The sequence below is a fragment of the Taudactylus pleione genome, unplaced genomic scaffold (assembly GCF_031769625.1).
Source record: "Taudactylus pleione unplaced genomic scaffold, aTauple2 ptg000043l, whole genome shotgun sequence".
Taxonomy (NCBI): Eukaryota; Metazoa; Chordata; class Amphibia; order Anura; family Myobatrachidae; genus Taudactylus; species Taudactylus pleione.
Window position 1 is genome coordinate 11,285,154 of NW_028284445.1, and position 14,573 is coordinate 11,299,726.

Consider the following 14,573-nt stretch of genomic DNA (forward strand, 5'->3'; position numbering starts at 1 on the left):
ATACACATTTATATTTCTATGTAAACGTATATTCTTTTGCATATGTATCTGCACAGATCTATATATAGATTGATATTATATTTATTATAATTTCCTTTATTCAATAATAATTTTTTGTTTGAGATTATGTTATTTGACATTTATACTTTTATAGAAGTCTGGTTATACAATTTATGTATTTAATATTAATCAATTACTAAGGTGAACGCTTTGACTGCAAAATATATTTATATATGTGACAAATTAATTGACTAAGGGTTAAAAAAAAATTTCCTTTGCACCTGCAAAGAAATCGCTCAAGCTGTGATACATTATTTATTTGAGTCACTATATTTACTCTACTCAGCTGATGCAACAAACTGTATGGGATTTGGTGCTAGAAGCACCAGAGAATAAAGCGACAACCCAGGCAGAAAAGAAGAACTGCATGGGTTGGGACATGTGTATGTCCAGCCAGAAGAATAGATAAGTAAGGACCAACCTGAACCATGTTGACATTTGAAATCAATTGTCAGAATATGGAGTTTTTAGCACTTCTTAGCTGCTGTTAACGTAGCTATTTGTATAAAGAGATTATATTTGTTTAGCACCATAATAAAATATCATGGCACTTGCACCAGAAAAGTGGGCATGGTCACATGCCACAAGGGACATGGCCACTGAAAAATGTTAACATGACACACCATCGTATCTCGTCACTCTGGAACATTCCTTTCCATTCCTTATGCACCTTAATGCTCCCAGGAGTAGTGCTCTTGCAATGCCCACTGTAGTAGTGCCCCTTATGCAAAGTCCCCAGTAGCAGTGCCCCCAGTAGTGGTCCCCCCTATACAGTGCCCAAAGTAGTGCCCCTTATACAGTGCCCCCAGTAGTGGTCTCCCCTATACAGTGCCCCCTAGGAATGCGACTTACACAGTACCCCCATTAGTGCTCCTTATACTGTGCCACCCTATGCAGTGCCCCCAATAGTGGTCCCCCTATGCAGTGCCCTTTATACAGTGCCCCCAGTATTGGTCGCCCTATGCACTTCCCCAAATAGTGCCCCTTATACAGTGCCCCCAGTAGTGGTCCCCATTATACAGTGCCCCAATAGTGGTCCCCATTATACAGTGTCCCCAGTAGTGGTCCCATCTATACAGTGCCCCCAGTAGTGGTCCCACCTATACAGTGCCCCCAGTGGTAGCTCCCCTTATGCAGTGCCCCTAGTGGTGTCCCTTATACAGTGCCCCCAATAGTGGTCTCCCCTATGCAGTGCTCCCAGTAGTGCCTTTTACACAGTACTCTCAGTAGTGCCCCTTATACTGTGCCGCTCTATGCAGTGCCCCTTATACAGAGCGCCCTTATGCAGTGCCCCTAGTAGTGATCGCCCTATGCTCTTCCCCAAGTAGTGCCCCTTATACAGTGCCCTCAATAGTGCCCCCCCTATGCAGTGCCCCTTATACAGTGCCCCCAGTAGTGGTCTCCTCAATGCAGTGCCCCTTATACAGTGCCCCCAATAGTGGTCTCCCCTATGCAGTGCTCCCAGTAGTGCCTTTTACACAGTACTCTCAGTAGTGCCCCTTATACAGAGCGCCCTTATGCAGTGCCCCTAGTAGTGATCGCCCTATGCACTTCCCCAAGTAGTGCCCCTTATACAGTGCCCTCAATAGTGCCCCCCCTATGCAATGCCCCTTATACAGTGCCCCCAGTAGTGGTCTCCTCAATGCAGTGCCCCTTATACAGTGCCCCCAATAGTGGTCTCCCCTATGCAGTGCTCCCAGTAGTGCCTTTTACACAGTACTCTCAGTAGTGCCCCTTATACTGTGCCCCCCTATGCAGTGCCCCTTATACAGAGCGCCCTTATGCAGTGCCCCTAGTAGTGATCGCCCTATGCACTTCCCCAAGTAGTGCCCCTTATACAGTGCCCTCAATAGTGCCCCCCCTATGCAGTGCCCCTTATACAGTGCCCCCAGTAGTGCTCCTTATACAGTGCCCCCAGTAGTGGCCCCCCTATGCAGTGCCCCCAGTAGTGATCCCCTCTATGCAGTACCCTTTATACAGTGTCCTCAATAGTGGTCTCCCCTATACAGTGCCCCCAGTAGTGCCCCTAATACTGTGCCCACCTATGCAGTGCCCCCAATAGTGGTCTCCGTATGCAGTGCCCCCAATAGTGGTCCCCCTATGCAGTGCCCCCAATAGTGGTCCCCCTATGCAGTGCCCCCAATAGTGGTCACCATATGCACTTCCCCAAGTAGTGCCCCTTATACAGTGCCATTAGTAGTGGTCTCCTCTATGCAGTGCCCCCAGTAGTGGCCCTTATACAGTACCCCTAGCAGTGGGCCCCCTATGCAGTGCCCTCAGTAGTGCCCCTTATACAGTGCCCCCAGTGGTGATCCCCATTATGCAGTGCCCCCAATAGTGGTCCCCATTATGCAGTGCCCCTAGTAGTGGTCCCCAATATGTAGTGCCCCTTACATATACATAGACATCAACAAAAAACAATACTTACCTGAATCTCCGCTTCTGCGCCGGCCGCAGTCTGCTCCTCCGTCCTCATGGCCCGCTCGGCACTATGGGAGAGACGTAATGACATCTCTGCCTTCACCTACTGCGGGTGCCGGAAGGCGGAGCTCATGAGTGAGCTCCAGCCCGGCTCCGGGCATGGGTGCAGAAGCCAATGAGAGTGTCTGCGGTCTGCACTATAATAACTGAAACAGACCTAAAGCACGGCCAGCGTGTCACGGGGCATAGCTTTATGACACGCCCCTATTTCTCAGTATCCCGGTCAAGCAGAGGGCCGGGAGGCTGGGCTGCTCTGCTGGACTTTTAGACCAGGACAGCCCATCGGCCCTTCTGGCATTTACCAGAAGTGCCAGATGGCCAGTCCATCCCTGTATAGGGAACAAAGGTGGGCAGATATGGAAACAAGGTATTTTTACAGAACATAATACTACCTTTAAAGAATTCGTACTCCCTATACTCAGGCCGGGCCCAGGTATTGTCAAGGGGGCGTGGCCTAAAGTAACTACTTAAAAAAAACAACCTGCAGCAGTGGGGAGGGGCACGATCGATGCAATCACTCTCCCTCCTTCTATCAGGTGCAGCTAGAAGAGACAGCAGCCTCCCTGTACTCCCTGCAGCCCAGCACACACTCACTGCTGCCAATGACAGGACTAAAGCTGGCCACACACTAGACCAACTTACATCCAACCAGCCAACTTGTTGATTGGTTGGAATGAAAATCTGGTAACGTACGGTAGTGAATGATGATCAGGAATTTGCTCCTAAATGCCAGAAAACAGATGAAAATGGTCGTCAGACAAGTTTGTTAAATGTGTGAGCTAAACAATTTGTTCAAACAACAATTTTGGTCCATTTTCCAGCGTTTGGGAGCAAATTGCTGATTGTATACCTTACCAGATTTTCATTCCAACCATTCAACTAGTTGGCTGGTTGGACAGAATCTTTAGATGTGTGGCCAGCTTTAGAAAGGGGAGGGAGGGGAGCGGCAGACCTGGGCCCCCACCAGGCCCCTCCAGCAAGCCCAGACAATCAGTACCTGCCCCCCCCCTCTCAGCGCCCCTACCCATACTACTGTCCCCACAAAAACCTTCTCAGATTTGACATGAACCGAAGATGTATCCAACAGTTGAAGACACAATCTCAAGTAAACATCCAGCCTAACAACATGGTCTGACCATTTGTTGATGGCGCTAATGATTTGATGTGGTCACACCAAACAGAAGGTACATGAGGCTATACTCAGAGATAAAACTATTAGCTTTGAATCTTAGCATAAGAGCAGGTACAGCTGGCTAATTCCTGGACCAAATAGGCGCACACCTTAGAAAAAAGCGTGGCAGAGGTAATATCGTCTGGCACCTTAGTCCTCCGACTACAGCTATCCAAATATTTAAATGAGCTGATTATCATACACGGCAAGTGGAGCTACCCCACTAAATCTAGACCATATAAAAAGGTCTTTAATGCTGTGGAGCACGGTAGAAAACTGAACAAGTGTGGTGGGATTTCTCCACACTAGCGAACCTGCCACAGAAGCCGTGAGATCTACCCCTTTTTTATATTTACATTTATTTTTACAGTGCACTGTGGGCCTGATTCACTAAGAATCACTAATGCTATTGCAATAGCGATTAATCATGCAGTCTCACTGCGATAGTATGCTAATCCATTGCAATCGCTATGCCGTCACAGCACAACATAAGGACGCCCACCTTACCTTACACACATCCGTAATGTTTAGCAAGACTGCGAAATCATCGGTACCATCGCAGCCTCACGCACACTTACACAAGCTCTGACCTTACTCAGGAAGTGCTAACTTCATCGCACGGTATGAGTACGGCATCGCAGTGGATAATTTATGCACGCGCATGCAATGGCGTTCAAATGCACTGGCACGCCAGTGTTTCGCCGACCACCTCTCTGTCACCATCCACAAGCTGCACTTTTCCCGTCAATCATTCTGTGATGGGTCTATGTAGTCACTGCAATCGCAGTCCTGATCGCAGTGGCCGGTTAGTGTATGCGCACTGTGATGCATGCGCAGAATGCAACAATCAGATGATTGCGTGCACAATCGCGGTTGCGATCGGTAGTGAATCAGGCCCTGTATCGGGTATGATAACTTCATACCATTTGTGTAATTATACGGTTACTACATGAACGGGCATATGCATATTTTATATTTTATACTGACTAAGCAACTAAGTTGTTTTTTGTTAGAAGAAGCTATCAATTCTGGATTGCAGGCTTGATAAATAGGTTTTAACCTTACCACTAAACAAGGGAATAATATAATAACAAGGATACTATTTGAAACATGTGTCCAGTTTACTGTGAGAGAAAGCATCCAGATTAGATCTCCTTTTTTTATTGTCTGTATTTTATTGTGCTGTTTGTGAAGAAATTCTGTGTATAGAAACTGTCTTATTTGCTGTGTAATATATTACAATGGAATAATTCTTTACTGTACTTTAAATTATAAAGAACCTTGAGGTGCTTCCTTTTTATCCCTAACCGCCCACCTTAGAATAAAGCATCTGCAGACACACAGATTCTATTTACAAATACCTTATCAATGCCAAAAAATAATTAACAAACTAGAAGAGACTGACAGAAGTCTACTTAAAGTAACAAAACCGACTGCTTAAAAGAAAAAAAAAACAAGAAGTGTAATCTAATAAAACAGCAAACTATGGCCCTCATTCAGAGGCGGTCGCAAGAAGCGACCGCTCACTCTGAATGAGGGTGGCCGCTTGCCTTTTCAAGTGCGGCCTCCTGGTCGCTAGCTAAGCTGTGGGTTACCACCCATAGCTTTAGCGACCGACCAGTGTGATGGTTGCGATGGTGAAGACCATCGCGACCATCGGGGCTTGCAACGAGACCTTAAGGTTGGGTCTCGGCAACCGCAAGCCCCAGGGAGCTTCCTGCTCTGATCGAGCAGGAAGCTGCCCACTGACATCACTGCTGATGTCAGTGCCGCCGCCCACAAAACGGCAGGTGTTCCGTCAGGAACGCCTCCATTTGTGTAGCCACCCCCCCTCCCCGCCTACAAAACGGGGCGAGCTATCGATCAACATCGACAGCCGCCCCTTTTGTAGTGAGCTCCGAAGCGGGAGAATTTCTCTCTCGCTCCGTGGCTTGCCGCTGCCCGTGCGCAGGGTCTTAACATCGACCCAGTTGCGAGCACTCAGCACTTGCGACCGGGTCTGAATGAGACCCCATATATGTTATTGTAGGTGAGAGAAACAATGTTCCAATATGAAACAAAATCAAATGATGATGTAAATCAATTACCAATTTTATATAACACACAAAACTAGACGACACTCTATTAATGACAATTAAGCAACATGTAAATTGCAGACTCATCTTAATAAGGAAATTACGGATGAAGAAATTAGCGAGATGTCACATTCCATAAACCCAAATGGCCATGACGGTTTCTCATATAGTATTCGCTTAACTAACTTAGGCTTCTAGAATTAGACAGATGGTTTGGGAGGAATGCCGCTATAAAATAGCATAAGTGCAGATGGTGAAAATAGCAAGTACTGTAACTTTGTATCTAGAACAAACCATGCTGCAATACAAAGGATGCAAATACATATCTTTATTTATTTAATTTTGCATGCAGGCTAAACACTGGCTGCTTTTGTATGTAACCCACAAATATTGGACAGCTTAAATATTACATTACGGTGTAAAAATAGAGTTTGGGCATGGCCCTCCCAAATGTAAATCTGTCTAGACACGCAGCAAATACATTGCAGCAAAGTACCTTCAAAAATAATATAGATAATTCATGGAGATAATTGTCAAGGTAGTCTGTATTACATCCTATATTTGAGCCATATAAATCATCTGTGGCTCAACTGAAAGAAAAATCATATACTGTATACTTTAAAGAAAGCATGTACGTTAAATCATACAATGGTTGAACGCTCAATGGTGTGTAATACAAGAAGGGTGAAAATAATCAATAATATAGTACTTTGGGCACAATAAAATGACTCCACAATCATTGTTCATTGATTAAATTAATTCAGGAATCAATCAAAGACATTGAGGAAACCGCGGATGGGCTTGAGGCGGAGAAACGTGTAACAAGTGCTCACTTGTGGAACAGGCTAAGGGTCTATGGGCTGCCGCTTCCCACGATTGTGGTTCTCTGCTACACCTGAAAGATACACGGCTACTGGTAATAATACTGCTGGCTTTTGCATCTGCCATGCAGCACCGTGACTGACACAAGGGATACCATTGGGGTTAAAATTTGCATGCTGTTCAAATCTGCCCCGGCAACCCATGCTGAAACTCCACAGCCTAACCATTACCAGTGAATTATCTGGATTCATTTACAGTTTTTTTTCTCTTCCTAATTGGAATTGCTATATATTTGCAAAACAGGAAGCTCTATACATATCGATTTATCTCCTGGGAACTGTGCTAAAAAAAATCCCTTCTTTACAAACAGTGGGTTGTTTTAAAGGATACATATTATCGCTCCTGTATGGAGTTACAATTGTGACATTTTAAGACTACAACATTACTTTTTTTTACTTCTTCTTGTTTCTATGTTGCTAAGCAGCATTGATTGGTGCTTTATAGGAGTTAGTGTTTTTGTATATGTTATATAATGCATTTTTGTGTGGTGCATATTGACTTTTCTGTCTAATTATTTTATTTGGTCTTTTATTTTTCATTATTAATTTTTTTTTTTTATTATCTTTGAATTATTTCTTTGCCTCTAGATTTTAGCTATGACCATTTATTGTCTATTACATGTGTTATGATTATGTGTCATTAAATATACAGTATCATTTGAATAGCGCCCTACACAATTTTCTTTTACTAGTTACATACGTTTCCGGATTATCCAGTTTTCCCCATATTCGGAGGGCTGGCTGCCAAACAGGTGCAGTGTACACTATAGCAAGCCCCTGATATTCTTCTAGGTATTAGCGCCTTGGTTTTTCACATTACTCCCAATGAAAGCAGGGAAACATGATAGACCCACTGACTGTCGGCGCACTCTGCATCTGAACTCTGTGCTCTGACAGTTCAACTTGCTGGACTTTGGAGTCTTGTTTGCTTACCTTCAGCACAATACATATGTTTCAAAGCCCTACTGCACCATGCAAACAATGCGAGATTATATGAAGACAGTTATATGCAAGAAAATAGATCAACAAACTACCAATACTTAAATTCCATTTACAGACTTACGCTGGGCATACACGTCCAGATAAAATGCCTGTCAGCCCGCAGATGTCGGTGGCATACACTGTGAGATATCTCACAGTGTATTAGCCCCAACATCTGCGCTTCACCCATGGGGGAGGAGACATTTTCCCGTTCTACCATGTGAAGAACACAGGAAATGTCTGTCTGTCTGTTGGCCGCAGCTGGACATACACTGTCCGATGCGGCCGACATTTTAAGGCACAAATATAGCATCGGACGGGCATGGTGGACGATCCGGCATGCCCAAATAAGCGATATTTAACCCTTAGTCGTCCGCACACACGCTACAATTATAGGGGCGATCCGCGGATATCGGGCAGATCGCCCCAATAATTGTAGCCTGTATGCCCAGCTTTAGTCGCACACAGATATACAAGTGTTGCATATCAAATTAATCAGCACAGTCTCCTGGTCCATCTCAACTGCATCGTAAAGACGCATTTTCAGGTGAAAAAGATGCTAAATGCAAGCAGATTCGCACAGGACTTATAAGATAAAAAATTACATGTAATTGCCATCAAAGTGGCATATAAATGCCAGAAAAGTCAGGATAATCACCCCACCTGAGTGAAGCCAGAGTTGGTGGTCAGGAAATTCTGGAATTTACCAAGCCTCTGAACCTCATGCAGTCTTTTAATAGGTGTGTTCCTGCTTTTCTCCAATGGGCCAACGCGTTTCAATACACAGGCATCTCTTGAGGAAAAGACCAATTGTGTCTTGAAATGCGTTGGAGTGATTAGCCTAACTTTTGTGGCATTTATATGTGGCACTTTGATGGCAATTACATGTCAATATTTTTACCTATATTTTATGATTTTTCATGTGTATATTAGAAATAAATCTTATATATTTTCCTAGACCTATTCCAGACCTTTAATAACTGCAATTTTATGATCGCTTTCAGAGGTAATTACGAGTAGTGCTCATAGTGCTGTTTGAGGTAAAGGTCTTTACTGTGCATTATAATGTAGTCTTCAGAGGTAATTCATGTTGTTTCACATTAAACATATAAGTACATTTGTCACATATATTTAGGTCATTTAAACACCAGCTATATGGTTCACATTGAGTTGTGTTTGCTGTGGATAAAATATCTTTGTTTTTATAGACAAGTGTATAATTTATATTTCATGTTTCTGGAACCACTGGAGTAAGAATTCCACCAAAATCACAAAGAGGGAATTTCTTTTCCATTCCACTTGTGTTTTTTAATGTAGTGCCAGATCAAAAATCCATTTATATTTATGTGTGTACATTTTCTTCTGTACCTATTGCACATGAAAAAGTTATACGATAACAAGAAGTTGCCTTTAGAAAAGGTTGAGTATCAGAAATGTTAGTGGAGTATATTTGGATATAAAGGTTATTGCCCTTGTGCTTGTGCTCAGGTTGCAGCCAAGTTACACTAAGTAGTGTTGTTTTTGTAAGTAAAACCGTCGGAACAAGCAAAACCACTATGTTCAGACTAATTGGACAAAACATACCTAATTTGTTCCAGGCAAGAATAATGTTGTAAGGTAAAAAACACAGAAAAATAACAAGGCGCTTCCGAGTTACTGGAGGAAAACAAATGTGCAGAAAGTGGAATAGAGTATAAAAATTCCCACTTCCTGCAGGTCCTAAAGAACCAGCTGTGGAAGTTCTAATGCAACTACAGACAAAAGAAAAACCATGTGAAGGACCTGCGCATGGGGAATTGACATAAAACAAAAAGTATCGCATAAATATCATTAAATTAATATAAGAAATACAACGTGAATACCATACAGTCTACATTAAAATCCTAAAAGCATCAACAATGAGAGAGAGAAATACTTATTGTGGAAAATGTCAGCAGTCTGCTAAACCAAGGATATCCCGTATTTGAATATACAGATACTCATAGATCAAATGTTAGCAAGGTGTCATGGCACCATCAACGGCATTGATATAAAAATGTTCCAATGTGTCGGTGCATGAATATAAATCAGTTAAAAATTGTGAGCAGAAGTGAGAATGTCACTCTGTTAGCAGCAGGTAGTGTATAGTAACATCCATAGATATCCTGGGTTCCAATATGGACCAGCAAACTTATTGGAACAAATGGTTAGAGACTCACGGTTTTCTCCGTCTGTCTCCGGAGTCCGGCTCACAGTGATAAATAATCCAGCGCTTGCTGTAGCGGGGAGTGAGGCCCGTTGGTATAGGCACAGATGTATTGCAAGTCCGTCCGAGCGTCCTCAGAGACTGTGCTGGGCAGTCCCCCACCGGCGGCTGTGGTGAGGGTAACGTGGTCGGATAGAAGATGATTCCGTTCTCCAGTAAATGGAGTAATCTGGTAGTGGAAGCCTTAACGCGTTTTGTCACAGAAAAATGTTGTGAACAGTTCACTTATTGCTCCCGATGATGTGAACCTTCCTCCTTTGCATATCAAGCTTTGACTTGTGAAAAAAACTTTGTTAAAATGATGTATAAAACGCAAACTGGATTCAGATACTGAAGAACAAAAAAAAAAAAAAAAAGGTTCCCCAGGTCAGTGAGCCCAGATTAAAGAAAGTATTTTTGTAGGATTTCAGATCAGAGAATTGATAAGAGATTTGAAGGAGAGTTGAGAAAGCTGTGTGGCAGAGTTTCAAAAGTGTCTGCACAAAAAAAAAAAACTATTGTGAAATAGTGGGTGACCTTTTCACAGATAGGTCCACATACATCTTACTTCCTTGCGCATTAAACAGCCCTACTAGTCGACGCCATGCCGCGGTGTAACTCAGTAGCGCAGAGCATTTTTTTATGCGACTTTTCACATTCAAATGCCTCGTATTCGCACAGTGAAGCGAATAGGACGCACAAGCAGCTTCTGCTGATTAAAATGATGTGCAGTATGCCTATATTCTGTGTGCGACTGCGGCTGTATCTGCATGCAAAATACTACGTTACAGTGTCACAGCCGCTGACACTGTAACATAGTATTTAGCATGCAAATGCACTCGGTGTCGCACACAGAATATAGGCATGCCACATATTTTAATCAGCAGAAGCTGTGCGATTAAGACACATTTGAAGGAAAAAAGTTGCACAAAAAGACTACCGAGTCACATGGCACTCACATGTTATGTGTAACGCGACCTGTAGTGCACCTGTAGTGCGCTTTTGAAGGTCAAAAAACTTAATGGAAAGACGCTCGGTGCTTCGGAGTCACACGGCGCTCACGTGTTATGTTTAACGCGACTTGTAGTGCACAGAGGTAAGATGTATGTGGACACATCTGTATGTCTTACAAACCAATATGTAATTAAACGTGCAATTCTTGAACTTTCTCTGGACTTTTTTCTGAAAAACAAGGGCCCTCATTCAGAGCCACTCGCTAGCGGCAGTACGCTCGTTCCGAGCGATGTTCGCACATCTGCGCATGTGTACGGTTTTTAGTACGCATGCGCGAACCAGTCAGTGCGGCTGAAAATCGTTGGTACGCAATATAGCGAGGGCCTGCTATTTTGAGTGACAGAATGAGGCGTATGTGGGTGGTAACAGGGGAAGGTGCTTGAAAACGGGGAGTGGAGATCCGAACGCAGGCGTGCTTAAAGGTCAAAATGGGCGTTTTAAGGGAGTGCATAATTAATACAGCAGCGTCATTGACCACGTCACTTGGTTTTTTTTTAACTCAGAACTGCTCGCAAAATAGCGGTTGAAAACACCAACCACAAGAATAGCGAGCAGTTCATACGCTGTACGATGTACTCGATTAATCTAATAAATAGCGGACATGATGTATGGTGCGTGTGGCCAGGGGGCGTTTTTATCAAAAAACGAGCGTATGTTTTGCTCGCTCATTCAGACTTAGAGGTGTGAACAGACTGCAATTTGCGAACGGATCATTTGAATAGCCACCCCTTGTTTTTGAACGAACGACCGCAAATAGCGAACGGCTCTGAATCAGGCCCAAGGTATGTTGAGTGACAAATGTGTTTTCAACAGGACATTTCTAAAATAAAAAACTTTAGCCAGCAAATTGGTGCTCCACTTTCCTGACATTCCTGTAGCAAAGTGCAGCAGAAAATCAGACAAAGCTACTTTTTTAACGATAAGTTTGCCTTTATGATCAGTAAGTATGTAAATATATGGGCTTTTTAAAAATAAATTACATGCCACTCAAAAACATTACCAGATAAGAAAAATTTCACACAAAAAAAAACCATATATATATATATATATATATATATATATATATATATATATATATTTAAAATCAGTGCAAAAATTACTAAAAATCAGGTATTTTTATTTTTGGGACATTTTTTTTTTCTTGTTCCCCAGTGTAATATGACTTAGAGCAGCTTTATCCACTGACAGTCTCAGAATAAAGACTTCACAGTCACTTTACAAGAATGCATTAGGTATACGCATTCAGTTATGGTCCAATTTACTTACTGTAATACAGTAATAATAATAGAAGCGGATTGGTTGGTACAAGGATTAGTGCATTCCCCCACAGTCAGAACACTCAGTTATCTCATCAACTGACATTTTGTTCCATTTATGTGATCTATAGCAATAGTATGATTAAGAGAGGGAAAAAATAAAGTTTACTACTCCCAACAAGATAAAAATGCAAAATATAATGTAAAAAAACCAAAAAATACCGCCATACTGAGTAGAACATTGGACCTCGCAGCACAACCGCAGGACTGTGCAGAATAGAAATTGCTTTTCCAGTTTTCATCTGATCATTAAAACTGCCAACGTGTTTAGTGAAAATGGTTTCATGCAATTAAAGATCAGCAAAACTAGATTAGAGCGCAAGAATTCAGCAATACAGTACATGTACATGTACAGTACAACATAGAAGAGATATGCTTGAGTCACGTCTAGGTAGGATGGAAGCATTTAGCTGGGGTAGAGACTAGATATATATATGGCTGCTGTCAGGGATTAGACATCTTAGAGGAGTAGAAGCTGTAGCTTATAAAGAAAATAATAAGAAAGCAGCAGAGCGGCTTGAGGAGGTAATAAGACAAGACTTCAACTGCAATATCACTACAAGCAACTTGGAAGATTAACAAAAGGTCGACATCCTCAGACAAAAAATGGCTAAATCCATTCATTTATGCAAACACAGCTTTTTTCGGGTTTGTTTTATTAAATGTTGTTCTTTTTACTTTATGATGTTTAAAGAGCCAGTTTAGTGCTGGTAGACGATAAAACAGGTGGACCCTGCGCACTTTTTTCCCCAAATAATTTCCTAGACCAGCCTACTACTGCTAATACTGATTAAGCTTAGTGGGGGCACCCTGTACATTTTTTGTCATTTAATTATTTTAAAAACTCTATTTAATAATATGCATCACAGCGAGATAGCTGCCCTCTGGCCCGTCCAGCGATTTTTTTTCTGGAGAGAATCCAGCTATTTTATAACTAACACTCTATTAGTAAAGCTGTATTCGCATTCTATTACATACGGCGCATATAATCGCGCCCGAATCGATATATTCTGCAATCGCAATATTCTCAAAATCACATTACCCCTTACGCATCAACAGACAATTCTGGAGGGAATCGGTATGAGATACCGGCAGCTGAATAGCAGCCGGTTCAAATATCGACACTGGAAGGCAGAATGGAGAGAATCCCGACAGGCGCAGGTAAGGACCCTAACCCTCCCCTCTCCCCCCATAACCCTTCTTTAGTGGGGCCTAACCCCCCCCCTTCCCGCACCCTAAACCTACTAACCCTAATCTCCCTCCAGGGGAACAAAATCCTAACCCCCCCACCCCCGGCTAACTGCTCATACTTACCGCCATCCGAACGTCCAGTGTTCCGGCAGTCAGTATGCTGATGCCGGTATCCTAATGTCCTTCAGGGTATCGGCGTCCGTATTATGCCGGACGGCGGGATCACGGCATCGGCATTTCGACTGACGGCATCCCGTCCACCGGCATCCTGACTTGGCTTTTGATTCTCAAGGAGTGGGATACACACCACTGCATAGCAAAATGCCACAATCCACACATGGGGAGGCAGAGAGGGGACAATGCTAATATTCTTCTTCTATTAGGCTCATGCGAGAGTAAGTAAACTTTTTGTACCCACACTACAGCTGCATAGAGAGTGGTTGAATCGCACAGTATGCATTAACGTGCATTGCAAAAATGTTGAAATAAATATTTTTAGCAACCATCAACAAGCATCTGGTCCAGCTTCTCCTACATTTCTACTTAAAGGGACATCATTCTCTAGCCTGTTTAATTGAAGAGAGATCATCCAAATGAATCTGATTAATTTTTTATTTTTTTTTAATCTGTTTATTGAAGCAAATTTTCACATAAACAATTAAACAGTAGATATGACGTATAAAAAAGCGACTGAAATTTACAGAAATTAGTGACTATAGTTATAATAAATCAGAGAAATACCTTATCAATATTCTAGAATAAAAGAAAATAGAATATAAGGGATAAGGGGGAGGGAACAAAGAAAGAGGAAAGGAGGAGTTGATAGATGAGACAAGAAAGCGAATAGAAAATAGGCGATAGGAGGAGTGAAGGAATGAAGCCAACCAGTGCAGACCAAAATCAATCTATAAATAGCTTTAAGAGAGAGTCGTTCTAAATTCAAGTCAAGGGGGGGGCTCAGCGTTAAAGTGGGGAGTCCATGGGGATCATATATTAATGAATTGATCTGGAGTATCATGCAAAATAGAGGATATTCGCTCCATTTTATAAGTGATCCAGATTGCGTTGATGGTAGCGAATACAGGGGGGGGGGGGAGCTGATAATTTCCAGTGAGCTGCTACTTGGCATTTGGCCGTGTTTAAAATATGTTTATTGAGTTTTTGAACTGGTCGTGTGTT

At 42.6% G+C, this 14,573-nt stretch overlaps 1 protein-coding gene across 3 annotated transcripts in view; it reads right to left on the minus strand.

Moving 5' to 3' along the window:
- The window catches only part of B3GLCT (beta 3-glucosyltransferase), a 410,530-nt gene that overhangs the window by 330,871 nt on the left and 65,086 nt on the right, over positions 1 to 14,573 (minus strand). The window contains exon 1 of one of the 3 annotated variants that reach the window (XM_088460252.1): positions 9,848 to 10,008. The exons of the other annotated variants lie outside the window; for them this stretch is intronic. The gene's annotated coding sequence lies outside the window, so the exon portion shown is untranslated. Of the gene's footprint in view, positions 1 to 9,847; positions 10,009 to 14,573 lie in introns of those variants that run through there. 3 annotated transcript variants of the gene reach the window in all.